The sequence below is a fragment of the Lonchura striata genome, chromosome 6 (genome assembly GCF_050655825.1).
Source record: "Lonchura striata isolate lonStrDom1 chromosome 6, ASM5065582v1, whole genome shotgun sequence".
Taxonomy (NCBI): domain Eukaryota; kingdom Metazoa; phylum Chordata; class Aves; order Passeriformes; family Estrildidae; genus Lonchura; species Lonchura striata.
In genome coordinates this window covers 23,800,347-23,826,245 of record NC_140708.1, presented here as the reverse complement: position 1 = coordinate 23,826,245, position 25,899 = coordinate 23,800,347, and the positions used below count along the sequence as shown (strand labels likewise).

The following is a 25,899-nucleotide window of genomic DNA, read 5'->3' as shown; positions in this document are numbered from 1 at the left end:
TCTGTTGTTTGTCTTCCAAACCGCTTATCAAATTCTGCATGATTCTAGAAATCAGTCCAGCCACAATGAAACTTCCTATTTAATTTATCATTGCCACCCTATATTCCCCATTTCTCTTATATTTTTGTCCTACTTTTCAGAATTGCTGCTCCTTGGGGCTGCAATTCAGTGTCCCCAGGTATCCCCCAGCAAGTTGAGGATTCAGCCTCAACAAAGTCTTTAGGTACTCCCTGGTCCAAATGCTCTCTAATAACACAATTCTTTTGCAAAGTGCTGCTGGCAGCAGGAGTTGGCTTCAGTTATATAACTTTTAAAATTAGCAGCCCCACAACCTTGAACCCATAAATGGTTATTTACTCCTTCATGTCCTCCTGAGGCAGCATTTTTCTCCCACTGGAAGGACATGTAAAAGTGCTATCTTGGAGTGAAATGTTCATTTGAGAAAATACAAGAAACAAGAATCTAAAGTATCAAACCTGCACATAAAACACCAAACTCACTCAGGCAAAACTCATGTTTCAATGTTTTTGCCCCCAGTTTTACCAGGGACAATAGGGATAAAATTGTCTTTAAAGACATGAGGTCAGAAGATGACATGTCTATCAAAGCTGTCATTTGAGGGTTGATGTTTAAGTATTCAAGCTCCTGCATGTAATCAGATGGGACATGAAAGGTTTGGAGGGTGTAAATAATAGTTGTGATGGCACCTGACCCCACCACCCAACCCTGCAGGAGACAGGGCTCTGCAGGCACATGGTGGTGGGCAGCCCTGTCACCTTCATGCCATGATGGCCATTGGCTTCTTCTCAGACAACTTGGATTCAGGGGCACAGGGACAGCAAGATATTAAGCCGGGTTCTATAGGAATTAAGAGGAGACATGCAATGTGAGGGCAATTTTTCTCATCAAGCAGCAATTATGTTTTCTTTCAAGCCCCTTCTTCCAGAAGAATAGGAACATCTAAAAGACCAAATATTTGTACACATGAGCTGATACTGCAAACTTCCAACTAAAGCCTTTTCATCACAGCAGATGTCATTCCAGATGCATCACCTATCAGAAGACCAAAAGACTGGTTAAATGCTACATTTAAAAATAATAATAATTATGTTATACTTTTGCCAGAGAGACAACCACTTTTGAGTGGTTTGCAGGAGCTATGTGGCTTATGGAGTCATTGGAAACAGGAAGAAAATGATAACATAATTATGGTTAAGGATTTAGGTTGGGAGGGGAGTGAGCAATTAATTTTTATCATGTTTATCAACATCTTTGGTCACAATGTAATTTTGAATTTTTTTTTTTTTGTGACTCAGGAAATTGAAAAGCCATTTGTGGCAGCATGTGAGTAACATAAGTAATTATGTATTTATGTAGCTACATTATTATATTCTAGCATGTGACTTATATATTCTTGTAATTGTCTTATTAGACCAGTTTGAGTTTCCAATAGTACCTATGTTGCAGTTTTTAAGATGTTTGCTTTGGAAGGAACTATGAGACACAAAAACATATGGATCACTTTATCATATGTAGAAAGCACACAGTAAAAAGTTGGCTTTCATTACTGCATTAGCATGGATCTAGATATGCACTCAGTGTTGAGATTTGGTCATTCATGTGTTCATGACACTGAGAGCTGCTTTGTGTTAGTGTGGATATACCTTCACTCTCCTGGACATACAACTCAACTTTCCACTGAATATTCTTTCAGGCAAATACTGTGAGACCCAGGGTAACTGAAACCAGGGCTTGTCACTGGTGGAATAAATCTGCTTCCAGCCAGCTAGTTCACCACCATCTCTCTACTTCTCATGCCTCCTCCATGCCACAGTTCTGCACAGTGGTAGTGTTTCACTGCTTTGATAGGTGACTGAGACATGCCTAACAGTGAGATAAATCCAGACAGGCAAGGATGGCAGGGACAGAAAAACCTTCTTGGAAGACTTCTGTTTTTCACTAATGGAAATGCTCCAGCACTGTGGGTAGGATGTAGGTAGCACTAGCAAGAGTCTTCTCACATGAAAAGGAAGTGTGACACTGTGGGTGCACAGTAGGGGTAAATGGAAGCTCTGCATGGGTGAGTGCAGCTGGTATGGGTGAGGATTGCTTCTCTCATGGCCAGGGCACCTTGCTGCAATGGAGAGCTGGTGGAGTCATGCCTAGTGCACAAAACATAGCAAAATGTATGAACTTTGTCATCGTTCCCTCTAGTGGTTAAATCCACATAAGGCTGAAGAAGTTTAAGCATTAACCTTCATCTCTCCCCTCAACAAGGCAGATGCACATGGTCCCAGTCCCAGTGATAGTTCAAGTAGTGTCATTTACAGGAATGACACTAAGGAATCTCTTCAGTACTTTTAGATTCCTGATAATATTCAGGAATGGAATGCCATACATTGCATTGCAACACTCAGCCTTTGTGACGGCCTAGAAAGAATCTTCTTGGGACACTTCCAGGGTGACACGGGATTTTGCAGACAAGACAAAAAGCCCAGCAAGTGAGAGTTTATTTGGTGCTGAGCACACCTCCATAGCCAGATGAGAGCAGCAGTATTGCTGGATACCAGCAGCTCAAGGAAAGGCTGCTGAGGCTGTGTGGCAAAGCACTATGCTGATCACCACACTTTCTGCTGCAAATGCTTTCACCAGGCAAACCCACTGCACCAAAGACTCTGTAGAAGGGCTGCAGCTGCCTCAATTTCCCAGCACATTCACATGGTGGTGACAACAGCATATGCTCATCTCCACTGAGAGCACCTTGCACTGGTGAGTGCTGGCAGGGAGGCACCACAGCTGGTGGCCTCCATGCAAGCAAAGCAGTCAGGATGGAGATGCTGAGCTCTGAATTTATCCCTGACATCATAGTGACAAATTCCTCCCGAGCTGCTGACATTACCCTTCCCATAGCTCTTTCACCCACAACAAAAAGAAACAGTTGCTGTTGAGTATTATTACATTTGGATGCTTCCAAACACAGCATGTTGACAAGTTCCCATAAATTTGAAATTTTGAGAGTTGGGCTTCTTTACATTATCAGCAACATCTAGGAGAAACAAAATTTGTAGGTATTACACAGTTAATGGAACCAAATTTTAATTACTTATATCTTATAAATTATTCAACAAATTTACTTGTAAATTCTTAGGAAGAACATGCTTTTCCTGTAGGAATGATGCTGAATTTGCAGAGGATGTGCTATATTTCTCTAGAGGGCTCAGATCATAATTTTAGGCACAAAGTAAAACTCTCCATGTGGAGCCCCAGAGAGATCTCTGTGACACTTCTATTACCATTGGTGCATGATGATGGTTTCAGCCCTACCAACATCATGGGCCACCAGTAGTGTCTGTAAATCACAGGTATTTATCTTGTGCCCAACAGAACATGTCTAATAAAACCCCACAGCTATATTTAGAAATCAAATTAAGTCTGCATAGACTCCAGTCAAGGAGTGAGGACAATATCACGCTGAGTGGGTACCCCATCAACACAAACCAGCGGTCCCTGACAGGACTTGTTTTGTTGGTAAAGTCAGGCTTCATTTTCACCCTGTCAGCTGCTGTTTGGTTGATCTGGGGAGAAAGTTTTTATTCCTGACAGAGCCTTTCTGGTGACAGTATATCTCCTCAGAGAGCTTCAGTGTGCAGCTCTGCTTCCTCCTTTAATCACAATGTAAATTTCTTTTTGGAGAACTTTAAAAGCAAGATAAAGTGGGTTTACTGTCAGACCCTTTGAAGCCCTGGGGAATTGCATGGGACCATTTCTCCTGTGCAATTTCTAGAAACACCAGAGGTTGTGACCTTAGAAGAATTGTCTTCTTTCCTAACTTTGGTTGCCTTTATTGAAACAAAATTAAAAGCTTTAACCCCCTGAGAATTCAGTGATTTCACACGGTTTGGCCCATTCTGATTTATACCTTTGCTAATGCAATAAACATTTTTCCTGCTGTATGACTCTTTTGGCTTGATTTTCATCTCCCACTTAGCTGTCCCAGAGTAACCAGCAATGAAAAATGTTTTGAAAATTGGCCCCAAATTCCCCTCTGCCTCTTGCCTCAAGGACAGATTTGTTCTATTTGGTAAAAGGGGAAAGACACGATGTACAATTGGACTTGTACCACTTTCTTGTGTCATTTGAATTAATTCTGAGAAGACTTTGCACAAAATCAGAAAATAACAGACTTTTTGTTCACTTGTTGTTCTAGTAGATAATTAACTACCTTTCTTGAACATGATGGGAATCCACCTGATAAAAAATATTTTCATTTATATGTTTATTAAATGAAGAAAATATGTTGAAATTGACCCCAAATCAATTTTGTTTAATTCTTCATGGGCTTTTTTAAAGCATTTATTTTAAAGCAAACTAAATAAAACATTTACATAGAATACTATGGAAAGAACTAAAATGTTTTTCTCAGAGAATGCCAAAAGGAGATATTTTCCATTTTTTATGAAGAAAGGGACATGGGCAAAGGAAGTTTGCAAATCTGATACCAATTTATATGTTTCAGTCACTCCAAGCCAGTGAAAAAATGCAACTGTTTCCAAAGTTCACATGGGTCTATTTACACATCCATTCTGGTGACAATTTTACCCCCCATCTTGGGCTTCTGTTATTGAAAAGATCTTAGCCATGACAGAAGAAACAATGACCCTGAAGTTCACCACAAAGACCCACAGTCTTTACTAGTCTGAAATCTCCCCCCATTCATAATTTATCTTACCCTCAAGTCCACTAATTTGTAAACTGCAAAAACAAAGACGGTGCCCAAGAGCTGTGCAAGAGATTCCAGCTCTCAGGCATGCAGGAGTTCACAGAGTCCCCTGAGATAGCCCGTGAACTCAGCAGCACAAGTTTAATGTTGCCCAATAGCTTTTACAACTTACTTTCATGATCTTTTTTCAATGGCAATACAATAAATAATGTCAGTTTGGGATTTTTCCTTCCTTTTTTTTAATTTTTTTTTGTTGCAACAGACATAGAGAAAATCCCTGATAAGCATCTGTTGTGGAGAAAAAATAAGTACACTATGTATACACAGAACACATATTAGTTTCCCAAATCTTCTTAATGATGGGCTATAAATATGGTTTTGGCCTGCCTGCAGGCATATTACCTTTGGCCATGATCGTGTCAGCTTCCATTAGCAGAGCTGGACACATATTTTTAATGGACAAGTAACATAAAAGTAGCCACAAAACAAGAGCTCCTTTTCCTGTGCACTGATCATAAGCTCCACCATATTTCATAAGGGTGGTGTATTACTGAAGAGCCACCTGTCTGACAGGGGTATAAAGCAGATGTCTTAATTGCTCTGAGGATCTTGTGGCATTATCTTGTGAGTGCTGCAGGAACAGGACATTCTACCCTAAGTGTAACACAAGATGTTAAATGTCTGTACTCTGCCTCCTTAAAGTCTCTCTTATGGCTTGGTTAGATCCATATCCTGTATTTCCAAAGACTGACTGCCAAATACATTTATCCAGCTGCTATGCTCCTCAGTAGAAGTGAGGAGAACACATTGCTGCACCACAGTAAATAGCCTCTAACCAATCACAAAGTGCAGATATGAAGCTTATGTAGGCAAAACTCTTTAGGGTAATCAGATGAAATGTACTGAGCAGGAATTATCTGCAATAGTCAGAGTTAATTTTATCATTAAATATTTGACCACAGCTGGATTAAGCAGTTGGACAGTCTCTAGAAAAAGGGGAACTCCAGAAAAGTATCGTAAACATTTTGTTCCAACAGCAGCATTTCTTCAAATTCCCAGCTCCCAAGCAGCCAAAGCTAACTACACTTAATAGCCCAAAATGCAGATGCTGCTAATTCTTGAACCAAAGATGAACTACAGGGAGCAGCGCTGCAATTGCAGAGGGTTGAAGGTGGAAGAGGAATGAAATGTGCAGGAGAAGAATAAAGTCCATGCAGCAAGGCAGCACTGGAAATGAATGCAATAAGAGCAGTAAGAGCAAGAGCAAATAAAAAAATGAACTCTTCAAAGGAAACAGAGACAGAAACAAGAAACAAATTAAATATGTTAAATAAATTATTCACTTGACAAGATTGGGTTTGGATTTCAGTTTGGCAAAAAATATGCCTGAAGTACAGGGCATACACCTTCAAGTCCTAGTAATTTCAGTAGGACTATGTTTGCATTTCAATGTAGTAGCTAATTATTCCTCTGCTGAGACAAAGACACAATGCACAGTCCTTGTCAATGGCAAACTCTTACTATCTGTCACAAATTTGGTATCAGGCAAACAAGCCCTGTTAAAGCAAAGATTCAACCTTGAACTTTACAGAAAGTTTGGATGATAAGAATCCAGGTTCATACTTTATTAATAAACTTTGTAACTTTCAAACTATCTTTACTGGTTAATTAAAAGTCCTGTGATCACAGTGTAGGTAATTATGTGATGGTTTGGGGCAGGGGAAGAAGAAAGCAAATTTGGGTTAGCCAATTCCACCTAGTGACCTCAGCTGGAGGCACCATCCTTGCCTGCAGGGCCTGGATTAATCTGACTTGATCAAGGGCCCAAGTTCCCTTTTCCCACACTGAAGGGGAATGTGAAATATGTCAACAATATCTGAGGAAAATAGGGGAAGAGAAATGAGAACTGTCAATCTGGAAGGGCTGCCTCCAGGGGTGGGGCAGAAAGGACCAGGGGGGTGCTGGTGTGACCAGCCCAGCACTGAGCCTGGGCTGCTACATCATTTCTCAGACAATTCTCTCTCCAAAGGACACCCCAGCATGATTTCCACAAAACCCATCCACCTCCAGCTCAGTGTCAGTGTGCTGGTATCCACAAGAAGGTACTTGTAAAGAGACTAAGTTATGAAAAAGCATCACAGACTAATTCAGCTTTGTTTGTTTTACTGGGAGAAAGTAGCAACTTTTACTAGGGCAGTTATCATTTCAGACAATTTTTTCCTCAGAAGTAGGTCATGGTAGTGACAGGCAAGGGCTGTTTCATGTGGGCTCATATGCCACATGCAGAGTTCCTTGAATAAAAAGTTCAAAATTGCTGTTGCTGCTGGCAGTGTGTGAAGAAGAAAAAGCCCAGCCCCACTCTGAAATACCAGGCAGAGGTTCTAGGGCTGGGCAGAATTTTACCAAACTCCAGAATCCCGTTTTCCTCTTTGGTGGCAGACTCAAATAACAGGCTGTGCCTGTCTTGACTGAGAGACAGAGGTGGAGGAATGCATTTTCCAGTGCATTGGAGAAAAAGGGTTTTCATGCCAACATCCAGGTATAAGCCCTAGTAATGAGCTTTGAGGGGAATTAAACTGTAAGGAGGAAGAGAAAGGCAGTGAATAAATTGTCTGTGGGTGTTTGAATATAAAGCAGTGCCTTGGGCAGGGGGCAAATCATGTCCAAAGTAAGGAGTCACCCTGTTTTCCCACAAGTACAGCCCATGCCTGCAGTGGCCATGAGGGCGTGCAGACCCAGTGCAGAGGTGTGAATGCTGGAGGCAGCCAAGAGCCAGCCCTGTCCCCAGGGCTTTGACTGGCATGGGGACAAGCACTTAGAAGAAACCAACTCCCTCACACCCTCGAAGTTCTGAATGGGTTGAAAGGCAGCAGGAAATCCTGGCCAATTCCTATGCTGGAAGGCTCTCAGGAAGGGAGAGGTGATGAGGATGCCATGGCCACAACAAAAGCAGAGGAGCACCATGGGCAGATGCCAAGGACCACCCAGGAAAAAGCTACCCACAATTGGAAACCACACAGATGCCAGAGTGATGAACACCCCAGAGGAGTGTGAGATGTACAGATGTGCTGTGGTTTTTGAAAGGTGTTAACCTAATTACATAGCAGGCAATGTTCTGATGCATAACATTTAGCTGGATGCTGTGTTAACAGCATCCCTGTGCTTTGACAACTGGACGTGCTGTTAAGGTGCTCTGAGAACTAATGTTGACAGCCAAGGGTATCAGAAACCCAGCAGGGACATCAGGGCCAATGTCTTGATCCTGGTGGAAAATTGCTAAGATTTGGCCCTAGCTGGAATGACCCAAAGTAATTCTGGCTCCAAGTCAAACTTGATAAAGCTGACTATTGCTACAGACAGGGGATCTGAAGTGATTTCCCAGTGAATTCTTGCCTCCCCACCCATAAAAATGGGACAGTATCCATACAAGGCTGAGGGGAGGAGAAGGCTGCCAGCCTCCTAGAAGGCCAGAGCTTGCCACATTAAGATGAACAAACATACTTTTTATTCTCTTTTTACTTCAGGAGTTTTCCCAATCATAGCAGGTGTGTACAGCCATCTATGTCTGGACCCTATTGTAGGAGTAGCCCAGAGGAGAAGCTCTGGAGGGGAGCCCAGAGAGGCCCTGGAATCACTATTCCTGGATTTCTTCAGGACTCACCTGCTTTAGCAGGGGGTTGGACTAGATGATCTCCAGAGGTCCTTTATGACTCTAATAATCACTATTCTGACAAATATTAAATTAGTCTCCTCAGTTAAGCCAAGCCCAAAGATAACACACAATCGGGAGCACCAAGGTTTCTTCTAAAACCTTGGACACTTGAGTTTAAAAAAGCTGCTTGAACTTCTGGAAGGGTGGAGGAGCCCAGCTAGAAGCCATGGAAGGCTGCTGCTCAGCATTCCCTCCCTTCCCAAGCAGCTGCTAATGACTCACCTCAGAAATGCTGCCAAGAGCCATAGGAGCCATAGGGACTGGGAGAGAACTCCATTTTTGTCTGCATTCAATAGTATTTGTTGAATAACAATGCTACCAGCTCTGAATCGCCATTCCTGTCAGGAGGCAGGGGGTGCACAGATGTGCTCCTCCACTGCTTCCAAAGCCAACTCCTCAGCACAATGCTGGTACTAAAGGGCTTGAGGATTGAAGTGCTTTAGTCAAAAATCCATCCAGAGATTAAATCTAGAGATGAGTGATGGCCTTATTTCAGATACTGAGCACATGAGGAACTTGGCAAGGTCAAGGCTTGAACAGAAGCGAAGCTGTCAGAACTGTGAAAAGAGGCCCCTTGTCAGAAGGCATTTTGCTGGGACTTTGAACAGCAAAATGTTGTACATGTGATGGCTTTTATGATAGACCCACACTAGCACAGGAAAACAATAATCTGTTTTTTTAAACCACTCCAAGATAAATCACAAGTAGTGTACTATTATTGATTTATTTTTATCTCAATGGAATATTTGAGCTGTAAATTACGGTTGGATAAACACAAACTGTGCAGAATTTTGCATTGTTTGAACTTATCAATGGCAGGCCTTTCTCGTGTTTTCATTTTAATGTAAATCAAACTGTGAAATGTATGGATGCAATTTATTTCCAGTTATGTTTATTGGACTTGGGAAAGACTTATTAACCAGGGGCTTTACTCAAATTCTCATTTGATTTCCGTGGATTTGACTGCCCAGCCTCTGTGGAGCTTTCATGGCTTGAGCACTGCAGACTCTAAATCTGATGTAAGAGACAACAGTGGTTTTCTCACAGTGCCCTTGTGGAGGCCTGGAGTGAGGCTGTAATGGAAAGAATACATCCTGCAGAGCAGAGCACTCAGAAGAAAGGGCTGGTGTCTGGGTGAAATCCCTGCTTGGCTGCCAAGTCTTCCCTCCATTGCAAGAGGGACAGGAGTTCAGTTTCTGTGTGTAATTTAACTCTGTGGGGAGACTCACCTTCTACAATATAGCAGAGTAGATCCCTCTGGTGTCAAGGAAAAGACGGCAAGGATTCAAGAGAAGATGGTATTGATGCAATTTTGAGATAGGGGAAACAAATAATGGTAACCAAATCCAGATAAGTGAGGACAAAAAATGGTCAGTTCCTGGCCTGTAGATGCAGCAGAGGTGTTATCAGCCAAGGTAGCCCATGCCTGACACAGACCTCTTCCTAAAGTGGAACAGGCAGAACAGCAGAGGTGGAAAGGTAAAAATGACACAGTTTTTTCAGTCCTCCTTGGAATCCAAGCAAAAAATCCTAATCTGACATCTTGACAGTAGCTGACCCGATGATTCCTCCCCAGCTCAACACTTCCCTGAGACTTGATGGACCTTTGGAAAACCTTGGCCATGGTGAAGTCAATAAGAGTTTTACTTTCACCCTACAACAGGCTGCCCTTGGTGACTCTGAGGAGGTTTCTCATCACCATGTACCTCCATTTATCCAGAGAATATAAAGATTTCTTGTTTGATTGAGGTGTCATGAGGACAAACTCCTGCTGCCTGGGGACCACTGGCTGTGATGCTGATAACAGGCACAGGAAAGTCTGCGTGGGTCACTGGACACATTCCATTCTTATGACATGTGGATCCAAAAGAGCATTTAAATCAAAACATCACTGGTTAAACTCAATGCTTAGTGAATGTCAGCCTGTAAATTTCTTAGTCTAAATTATTATTAAGAGAACATTGCATACTTTATAACTGCACGTTTGAAAATACTCATGGGGTCAGGCTTTCCTTTTAGCCCCAGCAACATAAAGTTGGAGTCATTGCCTGACACCAAGGCAGTTACTCCAGATTTATTTCAGGGTACCTCTGAGCAAGATCCTGAGTTTTGTTTATGACTTTTCATTTGTATTTTGTGAAAACTTAATAAAAATCTTTTAAAACTGAAAAACATGGTGCCATAAACCCCACATATGGGATCTTTAAACTCAACCAACTTATGAACTTAACCCTGACTTGTCTTCGTCCTCTTGGCCTTTTCAGCAACTAGCACTCTTTAGCTATGTCTGCATTTACAGAGGTCAGAAACCCTTACACAGCCAACCCTTCCATTTGCCTAAAACAATAACAGGAACACATGACAAAACTGAACCACAATGTCCTGAAATGCAATAAAAAACTAGCTGAAAATGAGGATAGACAGCTGAGGTAAGCCAAGAGATTCTATGAGCACAGTAAAAAAATTACACACCCTCTCCTAGAGGTCTTTAATTCAAAATTCTGCTTGTGACTAGCTCTATCTATGCTGCTGACTGTTTTTAAGAGATTTTAAGGCATAGGATTTTATAATAGTTCTCAACTGCTTGAAACTGGCCATGGGTTTTTCCATGGAGATTTCCACATTCAACTTACCTACATGTGGCTGATGCAGGGCACATGTAATGCAAGGTACCTGCTTTCAATTCAAACACTTTGAGGAACTGAAAGTTCACAAGTTCCTACATCAATTAGCAAATTTTTCCTATATTTGATAATCCTCCCAGATAGAAATCATTGTGTTTGTGAATATCCCAGTGAAATTCTATTGATTTCTGTGAAGTCCCTCCCAGGCAAAAGAATCTTTGAAGAATGGGAGGGGAAAAAGATTGGTTTAGATTCAACCCTGGGATAAGACCTTCTGGTTTAGACTCAGCATATGTGTGGCACTTCTTATCTCCTGAGGATCTGCCTCATAACTTTGCTTCTGAGGAAAAAAAAAAAAAAAAGTGCTTCAGACTGAAATGTCAAAACTGCCTAGGAAAAATTTAATTAGTTGAGAAATGAGCAAATAGATCTCTCCAATGGCTTTGAAAATCTTCAGCTGTAGAAGAGTTAAGAATGAAAGGAGTAATTAAGGGCCTGACCTACATCCCTAGAAGCCCAGTGGAAACACATCCCAAGAAAATCAACATCAGATTGAAAATGAAGGAGAAAAAAGAGTAGCTAGAGATACTAGCTAAATGCAGAGATGGTGTGCACTGAGTTGCTCCTCAGTCAGCATCAATGGAAAAGCACTGCTCTAGCCCACAGGGAAAGCACCCCAGCAGCTCTGAGCCATGGAGAGCACCACCCTGCTTACCTTCTGCAGGCTCACCTCAGTGCTCCTGGGCAGGCTCCCACCGCACCACAATCCCCACCAGGGCTGGCAGCATTCCTGGTGCTGCCTGGGGATGCTCTGAGCTGTGCAGGCTGCCCAGTGTAGCTCTTGGACAGCTGCAGCCAAAGGTCAGACAAACAGGAGTCATCTCCTCAATGCTGCAGGTGGTGGTGTCTGCCTGGGGAAACCTCTGAACTCTCTGGGTAATGCAGGCAAGAGCTTTCCAAACTCCTTTGCACCTTATTGCAAGCTCCTTGGGGACCAGCCTTCTTCTTAAAGGAAGGTCTGGCACAATGGGACCCTTCTTGTACTTTAGTACCACAAAACCATGTTTTAAATGGTTGGAGAAATGGAGAATTGCCTCTTTCAGAAAGTTGTTAATGTCAGAAAAACACCAGCTGAGGTATGACAGGGGGCAGGGGGTAGCTGCCCCACTGATATTGGCCTGGACATTACTAAGCACTTTCCTTAATATAGCACTTTCCTGAAAATAAAGACATGAAAAACTGGATCAATGGTTAAGATGGGACCATTTAAACAAAACAGACTTTAATAGAAATAACAAAGACACCTAGGGAAAATGTAATTATTTGAGCACTGAGTGACAGGCATTTACTGAGACCCTGGAAATCTTAGACTTGTTCCACAGATTGAAAGAAGGCAGGCAAGAAGGGCAATAAAAAATGCAAGAGGGAAGCAAGGACTTTACTGAAGAACTTTACAGTCAGACCAGAAAACAGAGCCTAAGTTCCAAGTGTACCTCTCTGGCAAAATAGAGCAAATGTTGTGGCTCAAAGTGCAAGTGGAGATGTGAGAAATTATTTTCCCAAAATCTGCAATAGTTGCATGCTACAAATTTGTGTGCCTTTCAGAAAATATTGATAAATTTAGGAAGGAAACAGAAAGGAACCACAGAAATTACTTAGGGGCTGGAGAAAACAGGTCTTGAGAGACATCAAGAGAAGGAGAAGTCCACAGGTGGCAGCCATCAGTATGTCACCAGTAAATACTCTCCTGTAGCAATGCATGTAAACAAGTGCACATACTCAGCTTCATAAAAAGAACATTGCGAGCATGATAGCAACAGAACATTTCGTGGTGATTTGGTTTTGATGACTGAATATCCTCAAATAGAGGATATATTAGAATATCTTAGTCACTGACAGGTTCTTTTAATCTAAAAAAGATAATTTGAACAGACTAATAGTTGACAAATCAAAGACATAAAAAGTTCCAGTTAAATGCAGCTTTTTTTTTTTTTTTTTTTTTTTTTAATTTAATTAATGTCTGCCCTTAGATTTTGGAGAAAATTACCTACAAAAATGGAGGATATCTCCATTTCTTGGACTATTCAGATCATTGCTGAAGCCCAGCCTGAAGAAGACATTTTTTGCCACCATAACTTATTGAACTCTGTTCAGGAGTAGCTTTGCAAAATAGAATGGCTTTGATATAAAAGTCAAACTCAATGGCTCCCTTGCAAGTTCAGCAGTGTTGCAGTAATACCAGTGAGCTGAAGACAACTGGTTTAGTCTTTGGCAGGCAACAGCTGGCAGTCAGGCACTCCCCTGCTGCTTGGCTGGTGGGGTCAAGATCTCTCCAGAGGATAACCTTCCCAATAACTACCCCAATGCTACCATAATGCTCCTCCTGGGACTTTTGGAAAGTCAGTTTCAAGCTACATTAGACTGATTTTGAGACACAAGTAATTGCTTCTCCAGGCTGTGGTCGCAGTCTGGTTTTCAGTCAATCAGTGCAGCACACAGGTGGGGCAGGGACACGTTCTAGCTCACAGCAGGAGGATTTGGTGAATGCAGCCAAAACAAGCTTGTATGTCCCAGCTGACATCTGTGGGAATGGGCCGGTCTTTCACTGTGTGGAACATGCATGATTTATAGAAAGGGATACCTAAACACTTTAGTATTCATTGTTTTTAAAAGAGGTTGGATTCTGCAAAGGGGAGGGGATGCATGTGTTTTCATACCTTGAGAACATTACTCCCTTGCATGACACCACTGTTTTAATGACTAATTTATTTTTTCCCATCTAGTGGAATAGAAAAAAGGAAAGTGAAACATTTATTTCAAGAAAATTCTTACTACTTTTCTGGGAATCAGAGAAGACTAACATTTCTTACTCTTGTTGATTTTGTGAGATGCTCTGTGCATGCTCTCTTTTGAGAAAATACATACAATTTTTTTACAAACACTGGTTCATGGACACCAGATCCTCAGCAGAATCTGTAATGGTCCCATAGAAATGCTGGGTGACATGGTCCAGACCTTAAGCATTCAGACCCATTGCTGATTGAATATCTCTAGCTGCAATTCATTTTGTACATGCAAATTAGGAATACAAGAAGAACATATAAAATTATGAGGTTGGAACACCACTTTTACAGATGGTTGTTTCTGCCAGCAGGCAATTTGTTCTCCTCATATAAACATTAGGAAAACTTAAGCATCTGCTCCTAATTAGTTGCCTTGCACAAGGTACTGATGTGCATAACTCACACTTCCCCATGCTCATTGCTAAGATCTCAGATGATTAGTTTGTTTGCACACTGCTCCTTGGAATTAGACAAAGATGAAGACCTGGAATCACAGCTGTTCTCTCTGCACCAGAAATCAAACCCAATTTTATTGGAATGATGAAAATTGCCAAGATCAGATGACCCTGGGAAGCATACACAAGTTAATTGGGCCCCAGTTGACCTTAATGCAACCATGTGTATTTGTGGGGAATCTGGCCAGTATTTGATTAATTTGTTTAAAGAACATGCTAGAATGATTTTCCTATACTAAAAAAAGAGTCAGTTTTCTTACCCAGAATTCAAGGCACTGTGGCCTCCTCACCAGAGCTGGGACAAAGCCCTGGTACATCTTCCAGAGTATATTCAGCCCTAACCCTCCTATGCCATATAACATCTGAGCTTTAGGTCCAGAGAAAATTAGGTTTGGATTCTGGCTATGGTATAAAACTCTTCATATTTAAGTGACATGGAGAATCAACAGAGCCATCCAGCAACTCTTGCTCTACAGCTGAAGAGTGTTGCATGGTTTAAACCTTTCCAGAAACCCTTACTCAAACACAACTTCAATGTTTTTAATGACGTCATCAAAGCTTTATGTGTTCCTTAAAAGCTTCCAGAAATATCAGCTCTGGAAAATTTTTTCCTTAAACTTTTTATTCAAACAAAAGAAATTATTAGACTGATTTGGAGAGACATAAAACATAGAGCCTCAAGCCTTCCTATATTTTAATATCTGACAGAAATATCTCATATGCCTTTTACCAATATGTATCCAGTTAGCAAAGCTTAAAAACTCTCCTGTATATAAGACCATACAGCCACATTCATCCACTGTACACGATCATATACCTCACATACAAACTTTACTTATTTAACAGCGAGACCAAAATGTTTCCTATGCCGTATGTGGTATGTATGGTATCTTTGAGATTATAGTTCATAAATTCGTACAAAGGGGAGCATTATAAGAAGCTCACTCTTTTGTGACTACTCAGGTTTTAACATCAATTAAAGTGACCATTCTTGCATATATTAAGAAAATGTGTAACTCAACGATCTTACAGTCTAATGCCACAGTAGTACAAAAAACGAGAGTTTAAAGTACATTTAATTTTACTTACACTTCTCTCAAGAATAGTTTCTTTGCAGTCATCAAAACACATTCCAAGCCACTTAAGTATCATTAACCCCATTTGTAAAATAGGTAATGGCCCAAAGAATGGAAGAACAGAAGATACCAATTACCCAGTATCCTCCAACACACCATTATTAGATACCAATTATTCAGAACCTCTTTCAGTTCTCTGTTAATAGAAAACACTGCTCATTTTAAAAGGATCCATACTCACTAATACGTTTAAGTTGTTTAGTTTTATTCCAGAGAAGGGGGTTTTCTTTTTCTTACCCCAATTTTTGAATGCAAAATTAGGTGTGCTGCAGAAACAAAAGCACCAGGATAAAAAAAATGAGTTTCCTTTAGATTTGTGTCTCATGGATGAGTGACTTTGATATTTAAATTTTTTTTTTGCAATGGAGACATCTGTAAGGGTTTTGCCCCATATGGACTCTCTCATTTCTAATAAAGTGAACTCTGGTTCTGCTTTTTTCCTTACTGCCAGGTCCTCCCAACAAAATTTTCTTTCACCTAACCATCTGCTTTCAGAGACTTGCTTATCTTAGACATCTATACTCCTCTGACAAACCTGGTGAAGTCAGCCAATGAATTCAAAATGTGTCATGGACACATGCAGACATACACACAAAATCCTCTTATCTGCAAGAAATCAGGGCTCATTTCCCTAGACTCAACTGAAAAATCTAAAAAATTATCCACAAATAAACTTTCCTTCTACAATTATTAAATCACTGTATTAAAAGGTATTTCAATTTTAAAGACTCCAACATCTTCTAAGTGTTTATAGCATCCAGACGTAAGTCCATTAACACACCAGCTTAATACTGATGTGAATTTCACTGACATCACAGCAGACACATATGCTACATGAACACAAAATCAGCCCTGTTTGCTTCAATTAATATAGACAGTAGGACAGTGACTGCAGTGTGTAGAGATTGCTAAATATTTGGAATAGGAAAGAAAATTCTTCCTCTTCAGCAGACCAGGGCAAAGACCACCGAGTTTGTTTTTCAAGGATCTAAATAGTCATGTGTGATATTTATTTTCTCAGCAATGAGTTTCATCCTTACTGTGTGGTCAAGTCTGCTTGGTTATAAAAAAGAGAGCTGGCTCTGATAGTAACCTGGTTCCATGGCAGCTCCTAAAGTGTTCTTTGATTGTGAAATCCAAGGGACACCCCTGCAAACACCTTCACAAAGGGTCAGAATTTCAAAGTTTATATTCAGCTTTGTATAATATAGCAAGTAAAAATGTTGGGATATGATCTGGACTGTGTCTATTAGAGACTAGTGGATGTTTCTCTTACAAGAGCTTAATTTTAAAACACCAGTTTACTGTGCACTAAGACCTATGTATTACATTCTTCCAGCTTAAAGACTGTTGCCAAAACATGTATTCTTGATCCATCTGATGTCAGTTTTCCACAACTGCCCAGTGAATTGGATTCTCTTACCAATTTCACAGCTAGATTGTCAGCAAAAAATAACAGAAGTTGTCCATTTTGGTGATCAGATTCTACAAATCACTGGAAATATCACTGAATTTAGGGTTTAGTTTGGTTTAAACTGAAATCAACTTCAAAAAAGTAAACATGTTGCCAAGCTGAAGAGCAGTGTTCAGCTCCAGTGCCCACGTTTACCATGGTCTGGGAAAGCCTTGTCTTAAAAATATATCATCAAAGGCAACATCAGTGTACCCATTTACCTTTCTCAGAGAAAATAAAATATTTGCTGCTGCAAGCTATTATTCTGCAGCCAAGAAATGCCCCCCACCTTCACACTTGGTTTTCACACAGTGCTTACTCAGTCAAAGGTCCCACTGACTTTCGGTGGGTGACCGGTACACAAGTAGGAACTTCAAGATTTGGCCGACATATGTTTTGCAAGTGAATGCTGAGGGAAAAGCAATTTGATCCCATTTCAAAGCCTGGCAGAACACAATACAGCATAATCACTAAAAAATCTAAGACAGAATTTCATCAAGCAAAAACAAACACTGTTCAGAAACTCCGCAGGAGGCAGCCAGCCCTGAGCCTACAGTAATTGCAACATTGAGAATAGGAGTGAATTCCCTGAAGATGCTCCATACAGTAGCAAACCATCTGTCTAAACACTTGCAGAAAAGGCTCATGTTTGAAAACCCTGGATCTTGCCAAGGTCTTTGCCATTGGCTTGGGAAGTGGAATGACATGGGATACACACAGATGTTCTTTCTGAATGTCCCCCACTCCCAGTAAGCAGATGGATCTTGGAGACTGCAAAATGAACTACCAGGAAAGACAACAAAACCTTTTTCCACCTCCTGTTGCCTTTCTCTACGGCTGGGACTGAGGCTTCAGAAAATCAATTAGCATTTTTCTGCTGATGGTCAACTGTAAGGAAAATGCTTCCTTCTAACACTGAGCATCACTGAAGCTGACCCCTGTGTAGAATTTCATCAAGGTGCCCTTACACATGGCCCTGGACCACCAACCCTATCCTTCAGAACAAACATCTGTGATTCACAGCAACTCCACAGAACATTTCTCAAGTACCTTGGGAAGAAGATGACAGCTGTTGAGACCTAGAAAGCACTTGAGTCCTGGGATTTTCCAGAACAAGTACAATTTGTCACAAATATATATGAAAATCCAGTCCATGGCAGGCTGAATGACATAAGCTTGTAAAGCAGAAAATAACTCATATTGCAGCATAAAAAAGCAATGACATTTGAAGTTAAGGGTCAGCTGCCAATTCTCTTGTGAGGTCTATTTTTCAGGGCTTCAGAACTTGAATAACTACACACAACATGAAATTGACAGTCTCAATGATTTTTCAAACAATGGATTCACTTTCTTAAACTGATTTCAATACTTACAGTAATGTTTAATTGGAATTTTAAGAGTTGTGAAAAGAAAGCCCAGTGAGAGGCATATAAATTGGAATCTGCTTACCCCTACACTCAGGGGTAGCACAAGATGAGGCTTCCTCTGCTGCTGCACCACTGGGCTTCACCCCACCAAAGAAAAAGCTAAGAGCTGTTTGTTCCCTATGGCATTCTGCAAGTGGCTCTAACAAGCAGATGGATGAAGATTGACACTACAGGAACTTCATGCTGTGGAAAATCTAAACAGAATAATTCACTTGCATCCAGCTTTCTTCCCAGCTTCTGGCAGAACTCCTTGTGTTGGAATTTTAAGCCCCACCTGCACTGGCCTTCCTAAGACACTGCATCATGCTCTATCCCTCTGGTTCAGTTACTAATTTTCAAGATATTCTATCCCATGTTTTGCCCCATCAACAAAACAAAGCTGTTGACAAACAGAGGCTTGGCTCAGGAAGAAATTCCAAACATACTTTTGCATTTCAGCACAGGAATGTGAGGAAAGGAAGTAGGGGCTACCTCCTATTGTCTTCTGGCTCCTGTCTGGCAAAACATGCCCTGCAAGACCCACCTCCACCTCTGCTAGCTGCAGTGCAGGATATATGGCACCTGTGTGTCAGTGACTGGTGGAGACAAATGTTCCAAGCACCAGCATCTGTATTTCATAAAGGAACATGAGGATTTGATGAAGCCAGCCTGCAGGACCTCCCAGAAACCTTTCAAGAAACATCTCAGCTCCCGTGGGCCTCTAGGTAATGGCAGCAGAGCATTTCCCCCACTTGACAACAGTGAGCTGTCATAGCTGCTTTGTGGCCCTTCCTAACACAGTACCTCACTGCATCCCAGGTTTTACTTACTCTTTCTTCAAAATAGGACTTTGAGGCAAGGAAATCTTATGTCCCTATTCACTCACCAGGACAGAGAGCCCAAGTCTGATGGAGAGAAAACATTAGGACCCCAAGGGGGTCCACACATCTGTCACTCAGCTGCCTGGGCCAGCACCAGCCATGACCTGGGGGGAGCATCTGTCCCAGCAGTGACCTGGGGTGACCACAGGAAGGTTGAAAGGTACCTGACAAATGGTGGGAACCTTGGCCAAGACACTGTGCCTCCTCTAAAGGCTGGCCTGAGCTTCTTCCCAGCTTTACTCAGGAGCTCTCTTAAACCTATTCCCAGACAATTTGGACACTGGATAAGTCTGGGTTTAGATACATGCTCAAATTTGTGCTTAAAATCTAAGCCAGAGAATCATTTAATAATGTTGTCTTGAAAGATGTGTAGCAGAGCAGGGATCTGGACCCAGGCTTCTTTCCTGTAACTGGTCTTTCCCCCTTTTTATTTCTTTACTCTTAGAGGTATTTTCCACCATCACTTGAGGTTTTACAGCCATGAGGAAAAAAAAGAGCAGAGGAGGATGGAGGAAGAAAACTGGGATAGAAAACAGGAGAAGAAAGAAAAAAAATATTTCAAACTATATTGTTTCTATATAATGTTAACTGAAGAATTATAAAAAATCAAAAACCATAAAAATCTTGAAGAAAATAATGGCAGTACCCTAATATTTTCATTATAAATAAATATTAAAAAAGAGTGGAAAAGAAAACTGTGACCAGTTCCCACAAGAACCTTTAAAAACACCTCATGACAAGGATTACACCACATTTATGAGGTGGCCATTCCATGTGCAGTCAAGCCAACTGGCTTTTCGTGTTCCCCAATATGAAAAAGAGGTGCTGTAACACTAGTGCATTATTACTGATGAGAGTGTTGAGATAAGTTTCCTTGCAGTCAGGTCCTTCTCAAATAAATTTTATAAGCTATGCTTGCCCCATTTATAACAAATGGCATGATCTGCTTTATGTCTACAATGAAAAACGTGGTTATAAAACCTCTTCTTTACTCTTGTTTTTATATAATATAATGTCAGAATCAGTAGCATGGAAATGAAGGACCCAGATTACGTGCCAGGAGCCTTGGAACATAAAACCTTGCTGTGGGCTGATAATATCTCACTGATTCTTACCAGTCTCCAAGACTCTGTCCACGACCCTTCTGCAAAATAAACTTTATGAAATCAAAACTTGCACCCTTCGCAGAAGTCCAGTCCCTTCCTGTGGTGAACATTGCTTTTGTGATAACCAAAGGAATTTTATATTTAGGGACAGCACTTGTTCTTGACCTTCTGAGAACTGTTTCCATTGACACATGCTGAAAAGAAAGGGGATAAAAATTCCCTTTGGGATTTCAGTTCAGATCCTACAGTTCTAATATGAAATTTAAACTGCCCCAAGCTGCTAGTGTTAGAATACCGCCTGCTAAGTATAAAGCAGAAAGGGAAAAGTCCAGAAGACAATACTTCATTACATGGAAATTCTTTGAATCCTAAAGCCATATGGAATATTAAAAGCTTTCTCCAAATCCCTCTCAGACTAGTGGAATTCAATTGTTGTAAAAAAAGTGATATTTAGAAGAAGAAGAAGAAAAGTCTGATATTCTGCATCTCTGGGAGCTGGCTGAAACTCAGCTATGACTAGAAGAATAGCATCAGCACAATATAAGAGCCAGGAAACAAAATCTTTTTTAATCATTCCATCAGCAGCTTTCTCAGTGAATTAGGGTGTGTGCCTCCCCCAGTTCAGAGATCACTGCTGCCCAGTCAGGTCTGTTTTGTGAGCATCGTAGGGATCTAAAATAGCACATTATGGGCAGCCATGTCCACAGTGTCTTGTAGTTTTTGCCTTCTGAAGAGTAGCTCTAACAACCCTATCAAAAAAGTCACACAACTCACCACATATAAGGTGCAAATTCCTTCATGAACATACACAGGAGGTAGTTCACACACAAATTAATTTGCATAAGTTCTTAGTCAACCCCTTATGAGAAATTACCAAATCTACAAAGATAATGGCCCTGGTCTTGGAAAAGTCATGGTCAGAAAAAGTGACTGCCTTTGAGAAATACATTGCTGTTTTCCTACCACCACTCTGAGTTCAAAAGCCTGCTCTGCTGGGCTGGGAAAAGGATCTGATCCCAAGTTAGTAGATCAGCACCTGATCCACAGGACACAACTCAGCTCTGAGGCTCTTTGAAGAAAAAGTTTGAAAAAAAAAATGTTGTCCCATGCCATCCTCAATAGCTGGAGGACTTTTAAGATTAGTTTTTCACAGAATACGCAGCCTGTTTTCCACAAAGGCAACAGAAACCAGGATTTGGTAAAATACTATAGCCACATACTAACTTCCCTGGCAATGTGAGTGACCCACTCTTCACTATAAAAGATATTAAAATGGCATGACATTTTAATGAAACTCTTAGATCATCTCTCAAGCAGCTCAGGGGAGAGCATGCTACAGTTTTTTCTTCCCCTTCACTGGAAGAGCCCACTCAGAGGAATTGCATGCTGTGCTTGTTGGCCTCCTTCCACTCCAGTTATGAATCAGAGCTGTGTTAACGAACCCAGAGAAGCCTCCTCCATCCTGAGTGCAGCAGAAGGCCAACCAAGATTTAATTGTCCCTGCTACAGCTCTCCTTTGCTAGGCTCAAGGCTGAGCCTTCAAGCCCCTGGGGGCATGGCCATTCCCATGGCACATTCCCTGTTGCACAGAGTCCCTGCCCAGCACAAAGGCAGAATGGTGCATGACCAACAAGTATGAAGCAAGAACTTTGCTTGCCTTCACCTTGGCTTTGCAATGTACCACAGAGAGATGTTATTCACCCATCCTATTGCACCCTGTGGGTTTGCACACACCTACTATCAATGTGCCATCTGGTAATGATTTTCTGCAAACAGCAACATCATATGTTCTTGCTGGGAGTTTGTATGAACTACATGGCTCTTGCTGTCTCCTGTTCAGAAAATACCTTCTCTTTGGTAAGATCAGTGGGCCAAACTTTGATGTCAACATTCAGCTCTTTTTTGTTGTCCAGATCTCTGGCTAGCCATGTAAGCATCTGCCTCAGCCAAGATGAAAATTCAATCATAAGACCCTCTCAAGTTGAACAATCAAGGGCTCTTATTTTATATCAAACTTCTATCTAGAAGTTTTTCCTTAAAAATCAAAGGATGAAATGCAAATAGCTGTATGTGTGAAATGTTCCCTCTGCAAACCTGCAAATTTTAGGAGAGGGGGCTGTGTAGGTATGCTCCTGTTTGTGGTCCTTTCCCAGTGGGGGTATCAGGCTCAGTTTCCCATCATCTCTGGCTGGACACTGAGTGAGCAGGAAGCACTGTGGCTGTCCAAAGCTTTCACTCTGTTTTGATCACCTCAGATACAAAAGCAGCATTCACCTTGCAGCAGCACAGCTGGCAGTAGAGCAAGTGAGGCTGAGGAGAGACAGGCACACCAAACCTACTTCATGCCAGGGGGCCAGAGGCCAAGCATGAGGAGCAGTGAGCAGAATGATGTATGTTCAGGCAGATAAAGGTAATTAACCCTTGGCTAGTCTAACCCAAGGACTTGTGTGTCCTCTGTATCTTGAAAACTTTGAATCAACATATGATATCTTTCTTGTAAAGAAAATTAACTTTGACTCTGCCACAGCTCAGACCTCATAGATAAATCACAGGTTATGCAAGATGTATGATAAACAAAGAGTCCATGCAGACAACCATACAAATCCCTGTGGACTTAAATGCAATGAATCAGACCTTGTTTAACCTGTACCTGTGCTATTTCTATGGCCAAAGCCAAAACTCTTACACAGCTCCAATGCATTTGAGCAGAGCTGCGCCTGCTTTCATCACAGGCTGGACCCCATGCCCACACAAATATCTGCTATCTTTTTAACTTCTTCCAAGCTTCTTAAAAACTTACAGGCATCACAAAACTCACTTCTTCCAACTGCATCAGTGACTAATGAATCCTGGCCAGAATCTCTCCATTAAACACCCAGATTTTTTGATTGTGCTGACCTATTTACACCCAAGAGTTTATTTTAACACAGGATTTTTCCCTCCTTCTCAATTTTCTTTTTTTTAACAGAATTGAAGAAAATGCAAGAAAGGTTTTGCTGATATTTGGTTACTCACCACATGCTGAGTTGAGTTTCCTGTTTGAAGGAGAGAGAGGCAGAGTGTGTGTGTGTGTGTAAGCCAACAGGCTTAGAAGCACCAATACCCAGCCATGAGATTTTTCTGAGCTGTCTTGATCCAAGTAGCACCCAGCACAGCTTGTACACTGCAAGCAGCACTGGGCAGAGGTCCCAGCAAATGCAGAACAATATTTTTAATTCATCTGGGGGATTTCCTAAAGAAAACCTTGGCATGGAAAGAGCAAATTGCATTCAGCAAGAGTGGCAATGTTCTAGAAGGATTTAACTGGTGATAGATGCCTTTGGTGGAGTGCAAGTTCCTCTCAAAGTTTGTCCCAGAAGCAGGGGTGTGTGAGGGGCAGTGAGGGAGTTAGAGAGCATGAGAGACAGGCAATTAATAGCAGATGGGGGAATAAAGAACTGCTTTCAACAGGCCTCCAAAACTGTATGGAAAGAGGTGCTAAAGAAGGGCTACAGAGAAAGCTGTCCTGCTCCTTGTGAGAGCTGCAGCAAAAGCAGCAGGGGAGAGTGGTGTGCCCTGAAAAAGCAGATTTCCCAATATTTAATACATACAATACATACATGACCCTGAAAACGAGGGTCACATGTGGAAGGGAAGGAAAATACCCAAACTAAGAGTCAACACAGACAATCCTGAAAAAAAATCCTTTCTGATCCAAGGGGTCACCATCCCTCACATTCTGACTGTGGGTATTGTGAAATCTGGTAATTTTTTTTAAAGTCCAGCTTGTCTCAATATTTATGTGTGAACCTCATCCACCATTCTCTCTCCCTTTCACAGAGACTTCTTACCCCTGTGCATAGAAACATAACTTGTAGTTTTGCTGAAAGGGTCAGAAATTAGCTGCAAGAAACAGAAATATCTCAATTTGTAAAATCTGTTTTAAGCCAAGCTCAATACTTTGCAAGGATCATTTTTGGGTTCATAGAAAACTGGAAGCTGAACTTTGCTCCCTTTTGACAGTCAGGGACTTGCATATCACCTCAGCAAAACAAAACAAGCCTGCAAACAATATGATTAGGTAAAGCCTTTTCTATTAATGTCCTAGCAAGAAATCCTTTACAGCACAAACAATGTACTAATCTCCAATCTGCCTCAAACTCTATAATATCACTCCAGGCAACTATATTAAGCCTTATTGTTCCCTTCAGTAAAAGGCAGTTCTGAGGCTGCATTTCTGGGGACAGCTTCACACAATTAGAGAATAGCTGTAAGCATGACTCCTACAACTGAGAGGAATGAGCATTTCATATGGCCCTTCCTAAAAGACAGAAGATGTGAGGATAAAAGTCAAGTGCTTTGAACCAAAGGCTGGGAAAGAAAACCAGCTTTTTGCTACTCTAAGCAACAAAACCAAATGTCTGTTTAATTGATCTGCTGAGCTTTCTCATAAGTGAGTGCACAGTGCATGTGAGACCTTGCATACCATTTCCTTATGAGGTTCCAGCTTGCTTTCTGCTGTGCTTAAGACTGCAGCTGTAGTCCAGGGAGGTAGAAAATGCACATTTTGAAATGTGCATTTCTTGTGAAGTGCAGGAGAAAGAGCATTATGAATACAAAACAAGGGGCCAGCACTCCCCATTCCAGAGCCTTGCTCTGCCTTTCACAGCTGCCTGCAGTAAGGCATATCACTCCCCTGGTAGCTTAGTTTCCTCAAGAATAATTGTGCTTCAATGGTAGGAAGAACATTGAATTTGGCTATTGCTTGCAACCTGGCAAGTACATATGAGGTACTTTAGCAATTGATATTTAATATTCATTATATTTGAAAATTAATTTTCAGAAATATGCTATTGTCATTTTATGCAGACTGTTCTGAAGTCACCAAAATATTCCATTATAATGTGTCAGAAGGATTTAGTCAAACACCCTTCCCCACAAGACGCCAATCCTTTCCTGGTGCTAACTGCCAATCTGGTCTTGATTCAGGGCATGTCTAGCTGCAGACTTCTTTAATCACAGTGCTACTGGATTTTCCACATGTATTTTCAAAGAAAAAAAAAGAAATATTATGTTCTCTCCACTCTTTCAAGGTGCACTTGCCTTGGAGGGAGCACACAGAGGAAGAAGCTCACAGGTTTAAGCCTCACCCTTTTCATAGAATTGTAAATGGTTTGGGTGGGAAGGGTCCTTTAAAGCCTGTCCAGTCCAACTGCCCTGCAATGGGCAGGGCATCTTCAGCTAGATCAGGTTGCTGAAAGCCCTGTCCAACCTGACTGTGAATGTTTCTAGAGATGGAGCATTCTCAGGGCAATGTGTGCCAATGTTCCAGCACCCTCACTGTAAAAAGCTTCTCTCTTATGTCCAATCTAAAATTATCCTTTTTTAATTTAAAAGCATTAGTCCTTGTCCTATCACAATAGGCTAAAATATCTGTCCTTATCTTTCCAGTAATGAATACTAGTTTGGATCCCCTCTGGAGGCGTTAGACTCTGGATAAAGAGTTTTGGTGGGTAACATGAGATTACAGTTATTTCCCTGGCTGGCAACAGCTAACTCTTTGTTCTATGGAATAACCAGAAAG

The 25,899-nt window shown here is 41.3% G+C and overlaps 1 long non-coding RNA gene across 2 annotated transcripts in view; it reads right to left on the bottom strand.

The window, feature by feature from the left end:
* Window positions 1-24,883, bottom strand: part of LOC116183786 (uncharacterized) — an 82,184-nt gene extending 57,301 nt beyond the window's left edge. For both annotated transcript variants that reach the window (XR_014956136.1, XR_014956137.1), the window contains exon 1: window positions 23,352-24,883. This is a non-coding gene — a long non-coding RNA (uncharacterized LOC116183786). The remainder of the gene's footprint in view (window positions 1-23,351) is intronic.
* Window positions 24,884-25,899: the final 1,016 nt, after the last annotated feature.